Source organism: Mesoplodon densirostris, chromosome 12 (assembly GCF_025265405.1).
Source record: "Mesoplodon densirostris isolate mMesDen1 chromosome 12, mMesDen1 primary haplotype, whole genome shotgun sequence".
NCBI classification, from domain to species: Eukaryota; Metazoa; Chordata; class Mammalia; order Artiodactyla; family Ziphiidae; genus Mesoplodon; species Mesoplodon densirostris.
Window position 1 is genome coordinate 50,876,053 of NC_082672.1, and position 22,390 is coordinate 50,898,442.

General features: G+C 37.3%; 1 protein-coding gene across 3 annotated transcripts in view; it reads left to right on the forward strand.

The window, feature by feature from the left end:
- The window catches only part of SESN1 (sestrin 1), a 119,030-nt gene that overhangs the window by 1,731 nt on the left and 94,909 nt on the right, over window positions 1-22,390 (forward strand). The window lies entirely within an intron of this gene.

Genomic DNA, 22,390 nt, shown 5'->3' on the forward strand with positions numbered 1-22,390 from the left:
GTAAAATAATAAAAGCCCATGTTATAAAGGAGCTGACATCTGCAAATTGAATAATTGGATCCAGGTTGAGTGAATGGTAGACTGTTATGGTCAGTTACTTAACTAGCTTTCTCTGTGTTTGCCTAAGTTGTTTGATTCTTTTCTTTTTCACATACATACCTATTTAAGTTGTGAGTGCAAAGGATAAAGGATGTTATAGTTTTCCTCCTGTTTGTACATATTCAATTTATCTTGTTTTATTAGAAGATTTATTAGAAGGTTTTTTTTAAGGGAAAGATTTTTAGTATTAAGAATTGTCAGAAATGGCCTTTAAGCTTATCAGTCTAAATTACTCAATCCACATGTGTTCAAAGTCACAGTATGAGAAGTTTTTTAAAATTTATAATTTACTTGGGTATATATGTAAGCTAAGATGAACAGTTTTTCTATTCTGGTTTGAATTCAGTTTAAAGCAACAGAAAAATAATAATGTGTATAAAATGAAGACTCTAAGATCTCGGGATATTTCTTCTCACAAACACTGTGGAAACAATAGTTACAATTTATATTTATCCAGAGTTACTAGAGAGGAATTATTCTAGTACTTGAAGTTTACCTCTTTGAGCATCAAAAGTTATTTCTCTATCTCTTAGTGTAGTGACTACAACGACCATTTTTTTCATAATGGGGGTCATCATTATACACATCAAGTACATACTCTTGTACAGCTGAGGGTGGAATGTATATGTAGGACTGTATGATCCATTTTGTTTGAATTTGTGTGTTCAATTTTTATAGTCTTTCTGTTCCTTACCTTACTGTTGGTATGCTTCACTTCAGTCTCTTCCTGAATCTTTTATTTTGCTACTTTTAAAAATATTAGAATGGGAAACCAGATAATCAATTTTATTAAGAGTTAGATTGAAAACAAGTAATTAGGTTCTGGGGAGTACAGGGTCAAAGGACTAACATAATGGTAAGTAAAGTGGTACTGGTGTCAGACCTGGGCTCAGGTTCTCCTCCTTTATTAATATACTGCATACCCTTGAACGAGTTAAGTTACTTGACCTCTCTTAAGCTTGGATTTCCACATCTATAAAATGGTAATAATAATACAGAGGTGTATTACTAAAATAATATAAATTATGATAAATGAGATGTAAAGTGCCCCATATGTAATGGATGCTGCTCTCCCCTTTCATAAAAGAAATACATGGACTATGTGATATGTATTTCAAGACTCATTCATCCTGCAGAAGGATTCAAGAATCTCTACTGTGAAGGTTTCCCATCAATTTATGCCTTCTTTCTCATCTCTGCATCTATTGCACATTATTCCAGCTACAATTCTAACAGGCACTTTACTTATATTGGGCTATAATCACATGTTTATGTGTCTGTCTCTCCCAGAGGGCTGTGAGTTCTCAAGAGTATTGACTGGGACCTGGAAGCTACTAAATAAATACTGTTTCTTAGTCTGAATAGATGAAGTTACTAGATTACGGAGTTTTCATCCCTACATCATTCATTCATGCCTTCATTCAACAAATGTTAATTGAACCCCTGATGAATGCCATTCTAAGAACTGAGAATCAGTGGTAACAATTTTGACATTCTACTGAAGGGGGAGACAGACCATAAACAAATAAACAATATAATTTTAGATAGTAAAGGAAGACTTCCCTGAAGAGATGGCATTTAAGCAGAAATGAATAGATATTATCCAGGCAAAAATGAGATTTGTGAGAGGGGACATTCCATATATAGGGAATAGTGTGTGTGAAGGCCTCATGGTAAGAGAGAGCAGGTGAATTTAGGAGTGGAAAGTAACGCAGTGTGGTTGGAGCATACAGTTTGAGGAGAGTGTGAAAGTTTAAGTACATGCTCTGGAGTCAGACCTGAACTCTACAGCCTTAGGTAAGTTACATAATCTCTCCTTGACTCAGTTTTCTCACCTGCAGAATGAGGATGATGCTAATAGTTCCTGCCTCACAATGAGAATAAAATGAAATAATGCTTACAAAGCATAGCACAGTGCCTAGCACATAAGAAACACCCATAAAGTTAGGAATTCTGTTTTTAGGCAGGAGCCAGAGAACAGAGGATCTTGTGGGCCATGTTAGGAGTTGTAGGCTTTATCCTAGGAACAATGGGAAGCCACTGAGGGGTGTTGAGCAAGATGGTGACATGATACATGGTGTATTAGAAGCATCACTTTGGAAGCAATTTGGAGAATGGATTTCAGGGGTCGAAAGTGAATGTGCAACAGGTAGGAGGTTGTTCACTAGTCCAAAGCAAAAATGGTGGAGTAAGGGGCTTCCCTGGTGACGCAGTGGTTGAGGGTCCGCCTGCCGATGCAGGGGACGCGGGTTCGTGCCCCGGTTCGGGAGGATCCCACATGCCGCGGAGCAGCTGGGCCCGTGAGCCATGGCCGCTGAGCCTGCGCGTCCGGAGCCTGTGCTCCGCAGCGGGAGGGGCCACAGCAGTGAGAGGCCCGCGTACCGCAAAAAAAAAAAAAAAAGGTGGAGTAAGATGTAGTGGGCAAAGTCGGGCCTCCCTGGTGGCGCAGTGGTTAAGAGTCCGCCTGCCGATGCAGGGGATACGGGTTCGTGCCCCGGTCTGGGAGGATCCCATATGCCGCGGAGCGGCTGGGCCCGTGAGCCATGGCCGCTGAGCCTGCGCATCCGGAGCCTGTGCTCCGCAACGGGAGAGGCCACAACAGTGAGAGGCCCGCATACCGAAAAAAAAAAAAAAAAAAAGATGTAGTGGGCAAAGTGGAAAAAGGTGAATAGATTTGGGAGATAGCTAGGAGTTAGAACCTATGGGGTATAGTATTTAATTGGATATAGGAGATGAGGAAAATAAAATCAAGGATGGCTCTAAACTTTCTAGCTTGAACTCCTTGGTGAATAATTAAGTCATTTCAGGAGACAAAAGAGTGGTAGAGGGTCACTTGAGGGGAATGATGAGTTCTGTTTTGGACATGTTGAGATTAAGTTGCCTATGATAAATCTGATTAGAAATAGCTCTTAAAGGGATTTCTGCCCCTGCCACCACTGTTCTACTCCTGACATTGTTATCTCTCACTTTTCTCAACCACCTTTATATCCATCCTCCACATAATTGCAGAGCTATTTATCTAAAATAAAAAGCTGACCATGTTTCTCTCCTCCCTAAAATCCTTTAGGATAGAATCTAAACTTAAGTATGTTACCTAATGTCCAGCGTAATCTGGCGTCCACTTAACACTGCAACCTCACTTCTCACACTCTAGCACCAGCCTCACAAGGGAAACAAAACAATGTAGCGCTCCGTAATGCCTTCTCTTATTCACTAGTAAGCAGCCAAAGCTGAACTGCATTTGCAATTCTTGCAGCTGTTCCTGAAGGGGCCCTTAATTGCTATAGGTCAGCTCAGAGGAGTATGGTCAGGGAGAGGTGGGAGGGTTGTGGTAGGATGGATTCAACTCAAAATGGCTAAACATGTAAAAAAATTGGCACATTGAGAGATAGCATTCTCTGTTTATTCCTGTTCTCAATTTATTGATTTCAAGTCAGCATACTTAAATCTGTTCAACACATTTTTGAGAACTATTTTAGCCAGGCACTATAGTCAGGACTGAAGATCAATTAGATTTGTTCCCCGTTTTAGAAGAAGGTCTTCTGTTCTCATAGGAGGTTTTAGTTGTGCTGTTTGTTTGTTTACACCCATAATACCTTTTGGATATGCTTGATTCCCTAAGCAAATGAATGGAGTGGCCCAATATACTATTATAGTCCACTGGTGAGCTATTGTCTTTATGATACATGTAATTAAGGGGGAAAATGTGAGTATGTGTATATTCATCAAAACATTATGAGGAGTATCCAAAATAGCCAAGTACTTTTCCAAGAGTAGTCATTTGATCCTTTTCATTTCTATACCATGACAAAGGAAAACAAATTTTCTTATATGCCTGTCAGCAATTAACACTATCTGAAAGTAACTTGGCTTAAGGTAGAAAACTTAGACCAAGTAAGGAAGTATTTATCTTAAGTGGGATGGAGGAGACTTTCATTTAGTGAAGTGATTGTTACCCCCCAGGGAGAAATGAAACTTTAGTTGTTGGGTATGGTGCACATTTATAGTTGTAGAGTTGCAGTTGGAGTATCCAGTTGGTATCCATTGGGTAACATATAGTTTATAGGTTTAACAATAAGAGGTTAGTAAACCTCCTATTGTTCGCATAATGAGTCTGGAAGTTAGGCTATTTCAAGCCTGAAAGATTGATTCATTAGCTGAATTATGTTACCTTTTTGCCTTTTATCTTTTTGTTCTCCAGGCACCATGTGTAGTCATTGACCAGCTAAGAGGAAAAGAGTTTTTTCCCATGCATCTATTAGGGAAGAAAAGCTTTCCCCAGAAACCCTCCAGCAGACTTCTTCTCAGTTTCTATTGACCAGTGTCACATGCCCTTTACTAAGCCAGTAACTGGCAAGGAAATTGGGCATTTCTATTTTTGGTTTGGATTAATCCACATTCAGCCCCTTAGAGCCAGGAGAGCCCCCATCATGTGAACAAAGATTTCTGTTGGTGAGGAAGAAGAGGGACAGAAGACAGGTTTAGTCAGAGGCTGCCAATAAAACTCATATCTAACTAGATAATATATTGCTTTGGTCTAGTTATAATTTAGATTCTATTAGATTGGAAACGTAACTAATTTATAATGATGCTATAAAATATAACAGATTCAGAACATTCTAGAAGCAGATTTGGCTTTTTAAGATGATTGTTTTGTTTTTGTTTCTATCTTACTGCCATGTCTAGTCAAAGCCAAAAATTTAAGGTAGTCCATCTCAAACATTCACTGCTGACTCTTAGGTATCACAGCAAATATGAAAGTCCTCTTTCAGTGTTTACACTGAGCTTCTCTTTTCTATATCCACTGTTTTTTGGCCTTCCTTATTTTATTGATACACTGAGAACTCAGGCCCTTTCCCTCAGAAAGTCTCCTGGCTTGCTTCTCTCCTCAGTGCTTCCTCTTATTCCTATCTTTCTTTCTTTGCTTTTGAGCTCAGAGGAGAATACTATTTACCCTCAGGTTGTCTGGGCTTCTTTGGAAGAAGAATGTAAAGAAATTGAAGGCAAACCTTTAACTTTTTTTTTTTTTTCTAAATGGTTTGAAAACAAAGTAAAGAGCCTATGTTCTTTTTACTCACTGGCTTACAGGATGGATCATATCTACACTTATCTACCCTCAGTGTCCTCTTCCTTTGTTCTGACTTTTAAGAAAGATTGAAACTAACACAGATACTATTTTTTTTTAAGTTTTCAGATTTCAAATATTTTATTCCTGTTACAGTGCCCCAAATGGTCTCTATCATGGAAACAAACAAATAAAAAACCAGAATGATCAATTTTTAAAATATTTTTCTAACATTGTTTTTGTTTATAAATGGGATGTAGTGTTTTGTAGGGAAATGGGATGTTAAACACTTGCCTATTAGATTTCAATTTAAGGTCATGGGTTGTTTATGTCAGGAGGACTCCCTGAAACAATAGTTTAGCTTAATTAGAATTATTTTCTTGTCTTTAATACTGTGTGCCCTTAAAGTGCTATACAGATCATTCTTGGAGTAAAAGAATTTGAAAATAGATGTGCTGTTATCTTTGTTTTAAGGTTATATTTATTTTCCTTTTGTAAGCCATTAGAAATTTGCAGGATATCTTTTAACCAACTGAGTAGATAATAACTTAAACAGCCAACTTAAGGATTTGTTGAAACTTTGATGTGACAGAAAGTAGCTGTAGAATCTTCGGTTTGATGAAGGATTATTAATCACTTAGAACTTTGAAACAACGGGGCCCTATTTGGTGTTACATCTTAATCATAAATAATTTCATATCTAAAAACAGTGTTTATGAGTAGCAAATTAGCACGTACTGGAGGAACCAGAGGCATGGGGAAATTTTAGAATTTGTGGAAGGACAGGGGAGATGCTGGTGGAGGGAAGGCAGTACTTAAATTGCATAAAAGGATGAAAGTTATGCTGGATGTGTATCAGCACCAAGCAAGCCTCACCACCAATTATAATCTCTTCTTTGTCACAGTTTCTCAAATCAGTCTATTTTTTTCACACCATGATAAAATATTTCCTTTTTTTTTTTTTTTTTGCGGTACGCGGGCCTCTCACTGTTGTGGCCTCTCCCATTGCTGAGCACAGGCTCTGGACGCGCAGGCTCAGTGGCCATGGCTCACGGGCCTAGCCACTCCACGGCATGTGGGATCTTCCCGGACCGGGGCATGAACCCGTGTCCCCTGCGTTGGCAGGTGGACTCTCAACCACTGTGGCACCAGGGAAGACCCAAATATTTACATTTTAATTGAAGTCAATAGAAAATAGGATTTACTTTGACTCAGCTTTTGTAGATCACATTTATTACATTAAGAGAGAAAGACCTTAATTGACCTTGATGATATGAACTACTGCTTCAGTTACACTGGCACAGTAAACTCAGGGGCATCTGAGGGTTCTTCAGAATATTTGATGATGGTATTACTAGGGGCAATGGGCAGACTGGAAGTTTAAGGCACACTATGGGAACATTATTTTATACTTTGCTTTTTTTCCTGTTGGTTACTACACCAAGTTAAACTAATGTCAATAAAGATACATTTACCATGACATTTGTGTATAGAAAAAAAGCCTTTTAAAAGATGCTTGTTTTTTATGAAATTGAGTTATTTGTAGTGAGGTGGATGGACCTAGAGTCTGTCATACAGAATGAAGTAAGTCAGAAAGAGAAAAACAAATATCGTATGCTAAACATATATGGAATAAAAAAAATGGTTCTGAAGAACCTAGGGGCAGGACAGGAATAAAGACGCAGACATAGAGAATGGACTTGAGGACACAGGGAGGGAGAAGGGTAAGCTGAGATGAAGTGAGAGAGTGGCATGGACATATATGCACTACCAAATGTAAAATAGATAGCTAGATAGCTAGAAGCAGCCCCATAGCACAGGGAGATCAGCTCGGTGCTTTGTGACCACCTAGAGGGGTAAGATAGGGAGGGTGGGAGGGAGATGCAAGAGGGAGGAGATATGGGGATATATGTATACATATAGCTGATTCACTTTGTTATACAGCAGAAACTAACACAACATTATAAAGCAATTATACTCCAATAAAGATGTTAAAAAATATTGCTCGGGCTTCCCTGGTGGCGCAGTGGTTGAGAGTCCGCCTGCTGATGCAGAGGACACGGGTTCGTGCCCCGGTCTGGGAAGATCCCACATGCTGCAGAGCGGCTGGGCCCGTGAGCCACGGCCGCTGAGCCTGCACATCCAGAGCCTGTGCTCCGCAACGGGAGAGGCCACAACAGTGAGAGGCCCGCGTACAGCAAAAAAAAAAAAAAAAAAAAAAAAAAAAAAAAAAAAAATATATATATATATATATATATATATATATATATATATATATATTGCTCAAAAAAAACCAATATGCTTGTTTTTTAAAAAAATGCTTTTTCACTGAAAATACTTTGGGAGTTTTTGTAGGATAGCTGTTAGGACCATTTATTGGATTTTCACAATAGGCATTTTTATTGTTGAAAGCCTGTATACTGCTAGTAGGCTGTCATCATTTGTGACATGTTTCAGTTTATATGAAAAAGACTTGTGAAATTTGGCAACACAATAATTATGTCTTCTCATGTTCTTATCTCTTTTCTATAATTACTTATAGAAAAATCTAATAAGATTGCAATGAAATATGGAATTACCTTAGAAAAATGAGATTATTCTAGTTTTATGCTTTCTTTAAATCTGACTCTATTTTTACTTTTAAAAGGGAAAGGTCTACATAGATTTTTAAAATATTACTTATATTATAAAATTACCTTCAACTTCCTAAGCTTTTAAACCATACTAAAGGAAAATAAAATTTATGATGTGAGTTTTGTTAGTTATATTACCCAAATCAACTTTCATATATACATATTCATTAAATGAATAGTATTAATGTTTTAACTTAAAAATTGTTTAAATTGACAAGATTTTATGTATATATAATATATACATATATATTTTATATATATATAAAATATGCACATACATACATATACATATGCTTTCTTAAATAGCTAGGATAATTTGTCAATTCTATGTGTAATATTCAGTAAAGTCTAATTAGAATCTTAGTTTACCCCACTAAAAATGAGCATTTACTGTTTTCACACTTCACTCTTTGACAGGCATTGCACAGTCGTCTTTAAACTTGACATGATTTCATTTTCTAGCAAGTCGGCAGGTGTTAGCTGTCTATAATTATAACTGAGTAATTTTTCAAATGCTATTCATAGCCTAAACACAGTAAGAAATTCTTCCGATCATGTGATAAAGGCCAAGCCTTGCAAAATAGTGGTAGAGTGATATGATCAGTGGAACTGAAGGACATATTTAGAGAAACCTTTCAAAAGTAAAAAGTGATTTAAGTAATAGGGAGACGGGTTTTCTCACAAAATAAGATCTCTCAAAGTCACTGATAGTGATTACACCTCACCAAATTAAGGTGTGTCTATTTTTTCATCTAACAAGTAATGTATACATTGGCAGTTTTAAATTATAAAATATTAATCTATATTCAGTTTTCTTGATGACAGAGATTCTGAGCATAGGAAATAATTGAAATTTTATTGAGGCAGTATAGATTTTACCACTGAACGCACTGAATATTTCTTCTCATTTCATTCATGAGGTATTTACTGTGTACCTACTATATGCCAAGCGCTGTGCTTATCTATCTTTTGACATATCAAAGGAAAGGCTGTAAGCTTCTCTTAATTTTAATCATTATTCTACTTTAAAAACAAAAGAAGCTTTTGTTTTTTCTTGATTTTTTTTTTCTTTCTAACCATCTATTTTAAATATACAGAGTCTCACATTGACTAGAGATATTGCTTCAGAAGGGTTTAAAGATCTTGGATTTTCTTTACCAGCCATGAATAAATTAACTTCTGTATCTGTTTTCTCATCTGTGAATTGACATAATTTTAATATCTGCCTTGTGATGTGATTATAAAAATTAAAGGAGATCACATTGGTAAAGCATTTTGTAAACTTTGATATACTGTACAAATTTAATTACGAATAAACTTTTTGAGACTGTTTACTTATTGTAATATGAGGATAATAATACCACTCTCACAGGGTAGTTTTGAGAATTAAGTGAACAGTAAAGTATGTAGAAGTGGGCCTTATACACAGTAAGTGCTCAGTAAATATTGGTGATGATGGTGATGGATATTGGTGATAATAAAGAAGATGATGATGAACTTGATCTAGGTCTTTTAGCTAATGAGTCAAACTCCAAACTGGCATTACTTTAGGATTTTTCTGTTTAGAGTTTAGGATTTTTATGTATTGACTTATAATTGACTTTCATATATCCCACCCTTTGTATCCACATGTATTTACACCCCTACTTGCCTTTTGTACAGTAAATTTTAATATATTAGCATATTAATGCTATGTCCAACTTTACTAAAGGATGCTTCTAACCAACCACTGCCTCAGGGTAAGTGGTGGACTTACCCAGAATTTTGCTCCGTGGGTGATGGCAGATCTGTAGCATCCATCCCCTCCTTGGAGTTCAGCACCATTCTAGTATGTCAACATGGCACCAGTAGGGAGGGGTTGCAGGCAGGCAGCTGCATGTGTCATCCAGGGGTCAAGTGTACATGGAGAGGTCCATTGCCAAGGCCTGTGCTTTAATACCTGGACAGCAATAAAGGAGCATGCTCAAACCATGGGCTTTAGAGTTAGTCAGACCTGGCTCTAAGTCCTACTCTGCCAAGCTTTGTGACCTTGGGCAAGTTATATAACCCGCTTAAGCCTCAGTTCCCTCACAGAGTTGTGAGGATTAAATGAGGTAACATGTGCAATGTTTACTGTAACTCAGCACTCAGTGAATATTAACTATTAGTATTCTGTTCTGCCCTCACAGTGCAGTTGGGGGAGAGGAGATGGGAAGTTGAGCCCTCTGGCACCATATGCCCTTTAGGGTACCCCAAGTCTCTGGGCAACTGGGAAAGTTTTCACCTACTTTCCCGGTCCCTTGGCCCTAGGGAATAGCATCCTAGAGGAAATAGCACCTCTAGGAACCAAAGTAAGCGTTTTATAAACATTGTTTTAGCACTCTGGGAACCGGATTCCTCCCCTGATACAATGCTCGTCTATTGTTCCACTTAGGAACAGCTGACTTTCCAATGTATCTTCAGGGGTATAAAATGTAGAAAAGTAAATGATGACTTATATGCCAGTGCCGTCAGTAAGCAACTGAATCCTCTGTGCCTAGTCGATTCATGTCTGATACTTCAGGCAAATTTGCTGCAGAGACTGCTTGCCTTGACGGTCTACTGAGGAGATTAAAGCTGCACTATCAGTGTTCCTACTCTGCTTCCCCCAGTGGGAGCTTGACATATTAAGCAGAAAGTCCCCAAAACAGTCCTTTCACTCTGGCCGGATAACTGGCCTGGCCTAGACTGCTTGATATGATTTTAAGAACAGAGTAACTAAGCAAAGATTACATGGCCCAAAAGATACCCCAGAAGTAACAGGGCTTGAAGAGATTTTGTATCATATTTGATTTCTTGAATTTGCTTCATTGGGCATGGCAGGTGTCTTTGGGCCTCCTCCTGAGCTCCCATGCCTGCCCCGCTTAGAATCTGCCACACATTGGGACAAAGTTATCTTAAGGCATTTTCAACAGTCTCTTAATCTTTCTAGTTTCGAAGAATGTGTATTTTTGAATGTAATAAGAATAGGCATTCTGTATGTGAAACCTAGTTCTTAACCCTTTTCATATATTCTTAACGCTTTTCATTTAATCTTCACCACAACACTGTAAGAGTAGGTATTATTATCCCCATTTTATGCATCAGGAAAAAAAATCAAGGCTCAGATAGGTTAAATAACTTGCCCAAGGTATCACAGCTCAGTAAGAAAAGGAGCCAGGTTTCAAACCCAGGCTGTGAGACTCCAGAGTCCATGCTTTTCATCATTATACTGCATTATCTGAATAAAAATTTAATGTTTCCTATTTATGAAAATGTATATTACTTTCTTTTCCAAATTATTTTTCCTTCAGAATGAAATGTAAAACTTTGGTTTCTAGGAGAAACCACATTCTCAGATGTTATTAAATTGCATATCAAATTCCTATTTAAACCCTGACCCATTTTGAAATTGCGTTTGAGCTCTATTGAATCTTTGTGTTTCACTGTGGCATATAATTTTCATTATGTTGTCATTATAAATTTCAGCTGATTGCAAGAAGGTGGCTAGACTGTGATCTTGGAAATATATACAAAAGGCTTATATTTACATTAAGAGATTACCAAGTAAGATGATTTCTTTAGTGAACCGCCTAAAAGAAAATTTGGTATATTTCCGTGAGTAATAGACTCAAGATTAGCTTTGAATGTTAAAAGAGCATTCTCCTAGCTAGTTCATTGTTGCCATGACAATGCTGGCAGCGTGAGTGCTGTAGTAACTCCTTGCAATGATCTTATTTTAGACCCTAACGTTTGCAGTGCTGAACATCCCCTTCCCTGCCCCACAAGTAACTAGCGGAAAAGTACTGGTTTTATAACTGGCTTCTGGCTTTGTAGCTGAAAGACTGCACTATTGTGGGCTTAAAAAAATAGTGTAGGAGTGTTGAGTATTTTTCTCATGCATTATAAATGTTTGAAATTTCCCAAAATATTGTATTGCGTTACACGTCATACAGAAAGTTGTTTACAGCTAAAAAGAAAAGGGGCTTCTATTGTCTTTTTAAGAAGTCAAGCCCAGCTTATATCATTACTTTGAGCTCTTATAGAAATCATTTTTCCATTTGTATGTTTCCCGTGCATACTTTAAAGTCTTTGGATTCTTTTATTTAGTTATTTGGAAAATTATCATAGGATCATAAAAGATTATGTTTAAATAGTGTAAAAGGTATTTTTTTCTTGTCCTTTCCATAGTTCAACATTTACCTGATCAAATTGGAACATTTTAATCTTGGTTTCTTAAATTACAAACTAAAGTTATAAAATGATTTTAAGAAATTACCCAATTTGAACTGTGTTAAACTAACATAATTGTTTAGACATTGTTAACTTTGTTGCCTATATGTTATAAATTAGATTTTAAAATATTTCACTGATATTTTCTAATTGTAAACCCCATTATAACTATACTGTTAAGCACAAAATATTTTCAAACTCATAATAGTGCCATTTTGTATACTTTTGCGTACCATTTGTTAGGTCATAGGTTTGGTATCTATGGCATGTACACTAAAAATCTAGTATAGCATGATGAAAATAATAATCATGGCAATAAACCTTGTCAAAGAAGATGGAAAATCTAAATATTATACTTCTTTCATTAGTGACAACTACTAACAAACTACTAACAAATTTGCTTTTTTTCCCTAAATACTGCATTAAAAGTTTAGTTCATCTTATTTGGATGCTGAAGATTTAAACAAATCTTGCATGATTGGGCCTGTACTAAGTATTGGAGTATGGGTGTCTGGCAAGCCCTTTTCTTTCTTTTTTCATTTTAACGTATAAAAGTAAATTTCTAAACAAAAATTTCACTCCAAGCTAGAGTTGTGTTTGGCTCTTCCACCAAACAATGAGTATTTTAATCTTTATTTTATTTTATTATTGTTTTTTGTTCCCTTTAGTGCATTTTATTATTATAAATAAATCCTAGTGGTAATTGTTCTGATTAAGAGGTGTCTAATTCCAATTTATACTGGTCTTCAATGGCTCCTTCTTTGAGCTTGGAAGTAATTTTGTAGTAAAATGTGACGAGTCAAACCTTGAGATAAATATTCTGTCATTTTAATACTACATATTTGTATTAAATGCTTTTTATTGGTTGGAATGAAACTAAATTATAGTTCTTTTTCCTTTCTTAAAATAATAACAGGGTTATTGCTTTCTTTCCTGAACCCCACTATACCTCTAGCTGACCTCCCTCTCTATCTAAGGCTGAAATGAGAATACTTTTTTTTTTTTTTTTTTGCTGTACGCGGGCCTCTCACTGTTGTGGCCTCCCCCATTGCGGAGCACAGGCTCCAGACGCACAGGCCCAGCGGCCATGGCTCACGGGCCCAGCCTCTCCGCGGCATGTGGGATCTTCCCAGACCGGGGCACGAACCCGTATCCCCTGCATCGGCAGGCGGACTCTCAACCACTGCGCCACCAGGGAAGCCCGGGAATACTTTTTTAAAGTAAGAATTCATTTAAAACCTTTCTTTGTGTCTTACACTGTTATGGCACTGTGAGAAATATAAAAAGAAGTTGAAAACAGCCACTACTGTTAAGAGTTTTGCAATGATTTAGAGAAAAGCAATTAAGAACAAATCAAGACTTTCACTAAAAATGTTAAATTTTGTGGTAGTACGTTGACAATAGTGCAACTGTTAGTGGGAGTGTATGTACATAGTAATTCCACATCTAAGAACTCATCTGAAAAAAGATTTATGTATGATGATAACCTCTGTAGTGTTATTTATGATATAAATGTGTTTATATTATTATATATAAGTTGGTAATCTAAATATCCAATAATGAAATTATTAGTTAATTAAATTATGGTACATCTGTATAAGGGACTATTACATAGTTATTGAAAGTTGTTTTAAAGTGTATAAGAAAAGAAAAAAATTATATTTAAGTGGAAAAGCAACTTTTAAAACAGTAGGCCAAATATATATTTTTTTATAGAGAGGGGAAAATGTCAGGAAACCTGCTTGTAACAAAATAATACCAAAACCCTGGTTCTCTTTTAGAGGTGGGATTATTGGAGATTTTAATTTTTCTTTTCATAATAATAATCAATAAATACTTAATTTTATTGAGTGTTCACTATATGCCAGGCTTTGTTATAAGCATTTGACATATAACATTGCAAGATTTCACGTGGGTTACAGGTTTTGAGGAAGCTATCTTCCCCAAACAAAACAAATATACAAATATGAATACACCCACTCGCTCTGAAATTAGATTAAGTTTCTAATTTATTTAGCAAAGGAAACATGAACGTCTCAAAAGTTAGGCTCTCTCGTTGAGAAGAAGCACTTGCCAGCCTGCTTGGGTACTGCTTTCCTTGGTCCTCAGTGCTCCTAAAGGTGGTGCGACTGCTGGTGACACTACCTGTGTCACACCAGATCTGCAAAACTCAATTCTTGCTATATTTTGCCTTCTTATATTTGACATTTACATTCACATTCTGGAAGAATTTTTACAAACTACCTGTGCACTTCCTTTGAAGGCCCATTTTACTGCAATATCTAGTTTTATACGTACAACCATTCTGTGATGTGAGTTTTACATTTTATAGATGAGGAAACAGAAAGATTAAGCAACTTAACTCAAGTAGTGAATACTGAGAGTTAGGAGGTATGTCTGACTCTGCGTCCTTAAGCACCAATCTGTTTTCCTATAGTCTTTTTGTTTGTGTTCGTGAGCACATATTATTTTTATATTGGAAGATGACTTAAAATCAGTGTGGAAAAATTAAATGACATATAGAGCGTTACAATAATTCAGAGCAAGGAAAGATCAGAATGGGTTGGGTAATAAAGACAGCTTAGTGGAGCAAATAACTTTTAATGTAATAATTAACTTTTCTTCTTAGCTTATCTGTTTGTTTATATAAGTACACACTGCTTCTATCCCCAACATGCCCAAACCAAACCTCTTATTACTGGCTGTAACTAATGCTCTGTTGTTCTTTCCTGCAGACTAAGTTTTGGCCTCATTTTTGTTTCCTTTTTGTGCCCCCCCCCTTTCTTTTCCTTTTGCTATCTGTCAGTGCATGTATGAACATGTAACTGTGACTTTTGTCAAAGCTCCTTCTCACTATACCGTTGGGCATTATAAATAAAACAACTCTAGCTTGGCAGTTTCCATGTTGTAATACCATCATAATTTAAAGATTGAGCTGGCTAAAAGAAGTTGCAAAAATTACATAAGTTGTATTTAAAAACTCACTGAAAGGAAATAGAACTAAGATCTTGAATATTGTCTGATGAATTAACTTTACAGCATAAACTAGGGTTGACATTCAGTCATTATGCACTGGCACAGCAATACTTGTTAAAATACTAAAGTACTTTCATATCAGTTGGTAAATAGTAAACTCCAAAAAGCAATAAAACTAATAATACATAGTCAGGATGGGTGGCTTATCTTAGAAACCACACACGCACTTAGATTCCAAATTGGTCTGGTCACTGAAGCATGGAGCTAGGAAGTTTGCTCAGATGTTTTATTATTTATTTCAGATGTTGAAGGTACAAAACACCTTGGGTGGGAGAGAGAGACCAGGCAGGTGAACTGAGGAGAACCTAATCTGTAAACTCACAAAAGAAGTGCCCAGTTGTGCCAGGGGCACAAGAAGGGTCTAGGCCTTGGTGATGACTGGGGAGGCTGCCAAAAGCCAGTGACAGAGATTCTCAGGGTATGCTCTCTCAAGTGGGCTCAAGCAGCTTTTCTTTGTTTAACAACTGAGTTAGTTATATGTTGCTTCATAACAAATTTGGTGGCTTAAAACAATACACATTTATTATCTCACAATTTCTGTGGGTCAGGAATCTGGCTGTAGTTTAGCTAGGACCTCTGCTTCAGGGTCTCCCATGAGCCTACAGTTAATGTGTCATCCAGGGTTGTGGTCTCATCTGAAGGCTCAAGTGGGGAAGAATGTGTTTTCAAGTTCACGTGGCTGTTGGAAGGATTCAGTTCCTTGAGAGCTGTTGGATTGAGAACTTCAGTTCCTTGCTGGTAGTTGACTGGCAGCTCTTGCTGTTCCTTGCCATGTGGGCCTCTCCACTTGCTTCTTCAGAGAGAGCACCTGAGAAGAACCAGAGACAAGACACCAGCAAAAGAATGCTAGCATGACAGAAGTCAGTCTTTTATAACCAAATGTTGGATGAGACATGCCATCAGTTCTGCCTTAATCTGTTCATTAGAAGAATATTACACAATAGAGTGAGTACCAGAAGATAGGGCACGGATCCTTGGGAGCCATTTTAAAGCAGCCTACCACAACAGCTTATGTCCTGAAACTAGGTGCTGGGAAGAATGGGCCTCCCTGCCTACTATGAAGAGAGTTGTAATTTAGGTTATATGCCCAGGAACCTAATTAATGTCTGGAAGAGAGTGCAGTCCAGCAAGGGACAGTATGAGCCCAGGCTCTGCCCCCCTTCCCAGCCTTGCAACCAGTCTCCAGATAAAGGAGCCTCACCCCCGCCTGGCCAGTAGTTGCCCTCCCCAAGGCCCTGCTGCCTCACTGATTGGAGGCCACCAAGGTTCAGTTGGAGAGGCCCGCCCACCTCCCTCTAGCAGCTTCTTGGTCTTTTTTGCCTCCATCTTCCCCCATGGCTCTTCTGACCCTATTATTCCTGTGTGATCCTAGGAAATTCCCTGCTTCCCATTCTTTGTACTAAATGTAAAATCAGCATTTGTCCAAAAGGTAGGAAGTGGCAGACAGCTTTCTTTTCATCATTTAATGATATGTAATGAGCTGTGAATCTGATCTCAGCTGTATCGATGATTTGAGGGGAAGGGGAATTAAAAATAAAGCCAAAATCTTTTATGAGCATTCTCAAATTGCATAACAAGATTAAACATTATTGTAAACCCAAATTTTTAATTCAAATCTCCCAAATTCAAATTGGTATACTATCAATTTAGTGATATCTAAAAGAGAACAGATGAAATAATTTATCTTTTTTCATTTTTTAAGCCCAGTCCTTATAAATTTTGGCTATTGCAAAACCAGGCCAAAATGATTACATAACTGATAGCAATTTTTAAAAAATTTTACCCCACTGAATACAATGTTGAGGCTAGGGTTTTTTTAATTGTAGGGAAAGCTCTTAATTTTAGTTTAAAAAGATCATTTATCATATTCTCATATTTCATTTTTAATATCTTGGCCAAATATTTGATGAAAATTAAAATATTTTTCCCATGTATATTTTAAATCAAGGATAAATATATATATATATATGTACTCCAAATGCTAACAGTGGTTACCTCTGGTCTGTGGTTTATACTTTTCTATATTTTCCCAAAATTTTTATAATGGATACTTCTGTTTCTTCTAATAAGACCAGAAAACACATGCCATTGAAAAGAAAATAAGCTCAATGCACCACTTTATTCATAGCAGGATGACCTTTATGGTAAGTAGATCTTGAGCATACTCTCTAAAATGTTTCTTCTAATATGGTATATAATAACTTTAAAAGCTTTAATTCTTTAATTTTCTGTAGAAATACCTTTCTTTCAAAGACTTTGGCTGTTGATAGAGCAGATTTTTTCCTAACGGATTTTGCATTTGTAGGGTTTTTTTGTTTTCACACTATGAAAATCTACTCCTAATTCTCAGCTTGTTGTAGCTTTTATGAGCACTAGATGGCACTCTTGCTCAACTGAAATCTGGTTTATCGATCATATTTTGGTGCTGTGGGCCTTAGAAGAGTTGGATGTACAACTTAAGAATGCTTATGTTTTCCTTTTGTTTTAGAGGCAGGGCGTATGGGAAGAAAGGGAAAGTTTCCAAATTTAAGTAGCTGAGCTTAAATGGTTCAGTTTTTTTCATCTATCCAGAAATCACCATGTTGATAATAGTGATATCAGCCACTCATTCCACAAATATTTATTGAGCACCTGCTATCTTTAGGCACTGTTCTAGGCACTACATATACATCAGTGGCCAAAAGAGGTAAAAATCACTACCCTCATACAGCTTACATTCTAGTGCTTGGACTTCTTCTTCAGGTGCCATTCTAAAGTTCTGTACTTGGAGTCATCCATTAACTCACCCATTTCATAAGAAGCTGAGGCACAGAGAGGTTATCTAACTTGCCCCTGTTCACCTGGCTAGTGTACTTGGGTGAGCTGGGATTCAAACTGAGGTATTTAGCCTCTGAAGTTTGTTCTATTCATCTCAACACTATACTGCCTCTCAAAACAAAAGAATATTTTATTATTGCTTCTGCTGAAAGCAAATAATATAAATTTACCTGTTTGTTTATATTGTCCCTAGATCTGTTCAATTCACATATTATTGCCATTTTTTATTGAAAAAACACTGACTAAATACAATGCCTTTTTAAAAATGATTCTGTGGACAGCTATCATAGTATTAGCTCTCTTTCAAGATAATGGCGATCAAGTCACAGACACAGCTGGCCTTGTTTCAGTGTATATTTAAGCATCCTTATAGCTCTATTTACTTTAAACTGTTTGTATTGCCACGTAATAATTTGGGTGTGTTGTATTGATGAGAGCTTAATCAGGTTGTGATCCAGTTGTTGTATAATGAAACATGGCCCATCAAGTGTCAAAAGTTAACAACTTGCCTGCTTGCTTCACTGTTCGGTTTTACATTTTAATAGTACTGTGTTTATAAAGAAAATAGAGTAAGGTCAATAATACACTATGAAAGTTTCATGATTTGGGGGAGGAGTGGGCAAATTTACCTTCCTCTAAAAAAAAAAGTTTTATATGACTTAGGATAATTTACAATTATATTTGTATTTCTGAAGGACCGGAGTTGTATTCAACAACATACTTGTAAGCCACTGAGTATAGACGGAAAACCAGCCACCATAGAATAAAAATATTGATGACTAATTCATACACAGATAATTGATAAGTAAAACTTGCCTTCAGGGAAGCTGAGACAGTTAGTTCTTAACAGCTAGCTAGGCCCCTGTTCTTTTTTGCTGCAGAACTGTCTTAGATTACAAAACTACGTTTTTGATTGCTAATAATCAGAGTTAGGTATCTTTTAGTTAAATGAAATAATTAGTTAAAGAGAATCACTGTTGTTCACCAGGGAGTGGAAGGAAGTTTTCAGCGAAGGGATTTATTTTGACAGATGCTACAATTTAATGGTTCTCAAATTGAGGATTTTGGCTTTTCTAAGGACATGTTTGCCCCTTAGATTGAATGCAAAATTGTGTAGACGGATGAGCGTTATTTCTTGAGAGAGAGCCCAAGTTTTATCAGATTTTCAAAGAGATTATAACCCCAAAAGATTAAGAACCACTGCTAAAACTGAGCTACTGATAGTAAACTTACTTTTCTTAAACTTTAGAAAAAAGTTTAAGTGATTGAAATTTGGGAGTTTTAAACCAACAAAGGGAAAATTTTGTTGATTCAATGTTAGCTTATCCCTCTTGGTCTAGTGATCCTCTTGTGGTATATCTGGTGGTATTGGTACTTGAGTTACTTAATGTTTGTCATAAACTGGCAGGCCAACACCTCACAGTTTAGAGGTTAAAGGTTTAAGTCTTGTTTCAAGAATATTAAGACGTGGGGAGCCCAGCTGAGCACAGCAGAGCTCCAGCCATTGTATAACAGAAGCAAGAAATACATACTTGCAAGCCACTGAGATTTGGGGGTTGTGTTTTTCCTCAGCAAAAGTTCATTAATACAGAAGTGGAAATAGCCATACTGTCAGGATCCATATCCTCGTTCTCCTAGTTGTTTAACCTTGGACAAGGTACTTAACATCTCTAAGCTTCGGTTTTATTACCCGCAACATGAGACAATACGCCTCATATCAGTGAGATAATAGCACCTTTACCTCTTTCAGGTACTCAGCATAGCGCCTACCTTAGTACTTAGTACGGCAAAAAACACTAAATCTATCCTTGTGTATGACTCAGTTGTCTAAAATAGCAAGTCTTCTTACCTTCTAGCTCCTTATCTTGATTTATTGTTCTTCTTAGCCCCAAACACTACCTAACATTGTCACTAACTTACTTACTTGTTGATTCTATCTGCCGTACTAGGTTGTAAGCTCCATGAAGATGGAGACATTTTCTTGTTCATTGCCAGGTTCCCTAAGCCAGTGGTAGCACATACAAAGAGATGTCCAGTAAATATTTGTTGAATGAATTAGCTACTATTACTAATTGGCCATTTCTGTCCATGTTCCCATCTGCCTGTATCCGCTGCAGCTTCAAAATGAGGTAGGTATACCAGGACGAAAGTCTTTTTCCCTAACTGGGATAGCTGAAATTATAGCTTCAAAAGGAATATTAATCTCGTTAGGCCCTCTCTTCTGTGGCCTACAGACCAGCAGCATCTGTGTCACCTAGGAAGCTGTTAGAAATGCAGAATCTCAGGCCTCATCCCAGTCCTACTGAACCAGACTTGAATCCCCAAGTAACTCTAATGCACATTATAGTTTGAGAAGCACCATGTTGACCATTTTAAGGATTTTGGATTTTATCCCAACAGTAATGGAGAACCACTAAATTTTAGGGTGGAGATTACATTATCAGATTTGTTATTTAAAATGATCACTCTTGGGTCAGAAACAGTGGTTGTCTTTGGGAAGGGAAACCTTTTAGCTGGAGACAAAGATGGGACTGATGCTTTTTGCAGTATACTGTTATCCAGATTCACTCTGATATGGCCATGATGTGGCCTGTCCACCCTGTCCTCCTACCCCAACCCCACTCTCAGACATACCATGAAGGCTGGACACCTGCCCTCACATCAGGACTCTCTGTACACCCACATACAGCTACCACTTGCCCACTCCTTGGGCCTAGAGGTGTCCTGATGGGCCCTGTGTTCAGCAAAGATGGACAACCCATGAGCCCTGGAAGACGGCTTAGCCCATCTGGGCAGAGAGTCCCAGGGTTCAAGTACCTGGAGCATAGTCTGGATGAATATGTCCTTGCTCTGTGTACTCTTCCCCTACTGGAGGGGTGTACCTGAAAGAGGCCTATAACAGGCCCTCTAAAATGCAGGGACCCCATTGTCTGGGTCTTAGAAATGTAATGCCTTTTTGTACCTTTTATTTTCGAATCATGTGAATGTATTTTTCAATGTGAATGTATTACCTACATTAAAAAATAAATAAAATAGAATATTAAACTGTAATAAAATTACATGGGCTCCTGTGTGGGAAAGGATAGGAGGGGTACAGCAATGGGAGCATGAAAACCAATTAAAAAGCTATTGCAGTGTTTCAGCAATAATTGATATAATGTTTGGACTAGCATGATAGTAATGAAGATACAGTTTCAACTAGTTTTCCATTTAGGTATTTCACTGCTATTTTGCTTAGATTGCATAAACTCAGTATTATTATTTTTTTCTTAAACAGTGTGTGGGGGGTAAGCCTTCTGACCCTTGAATATTTGTGTTTTTACTTTGCCCTCAGGTTTTATTATAGTTCATTAGAATTCTAGATTGAAATCATTTTCTCAGAACTGTGAAGACAGTTGGAGCTCCATCTTAACCTTTTCCCATATGTCCTTTCTTTTCTTTTCTTTTCTTTTCTTTTTTTGTCCTTTTTATTCTACACTTTGGAGAGTTCCCTGAAGTTTGTCCTCCAAATTACAAATTTGCTCTTCGGCCTGGTTCTGTTATTCAGTGCTTCTATTGATGTGTTTATTCAGCAGTCACGTTTTTAATTTTCAAGAACTCTTTCTTATTCTCTGATTGTTCCTTTCTCAGAACAACCAATTCTTGTATTATGAGTATTTTATTCTCTGTAATCTCTCTAAGGATGCCAATATAATTTTTAATTAGTTTCTGTCCCTCCCTGCTGGATCAGCCAGGATTCTGGCAGGAAATGGATGGCACACTCAAGTGGGGTGCCTGAAGAGAGTTTAATGAAAATGTGGGCAGAGTTAAGGGAAACCAACAAGATGATAAGCATTTTGGACTAGTAACAGCTATAAACGTCAAGGGACAAGGTTTCAGAGAAGTTACTGGAACACGATGACATTTACAGCTATAGGAGAAAGCTGCCAGCCTTACAGGGACTGTGGCCTTTAATAGAGGAATATACTCACTGCTAGCCCTCAGCCTGGCAGGGAGGTAAGTGGAGGAATAAATACCCTGACCTTCTTCCCCTGCCTTTCAATCTGTTAGTCCCTCCCATTGGAAGAGTGTAATTATAAGCCAGATGGTAAGGGAACCCCAGTGATACAGTCCATAGAGGTGAGCATTTTGAAGCACAAAACAAGGTAGAATAGGTCAGAGAGACAACTTGGAGAGGCAAACAGAGGATACGTGACATACCTATACTATATCTATTTCATGGTGTTTAGGAAGACATCTTGATGGGTGGATTGGGGCTGTGAGAAGAGTAGCACTTTGGGCTGATCTGGTAGAAGGTAGCAGCAAAAATAAATTGTTTGGGTGAATAGTCAAGATGAGAGCAGTTGTGGTGCGGGGGAGAGTTCTTTTTCAAGATTCGAGGATTCAGAAACAAGGGAAGAAAGATGAAAGAGAAAAGTCTGGGGAGAGGGAGGATAAGATTGGCATATAGCTATTGGAATGAGGGTCTGCCAATGAAATGGGTCCCTTTGAAGTGTTTACATTCATTCTT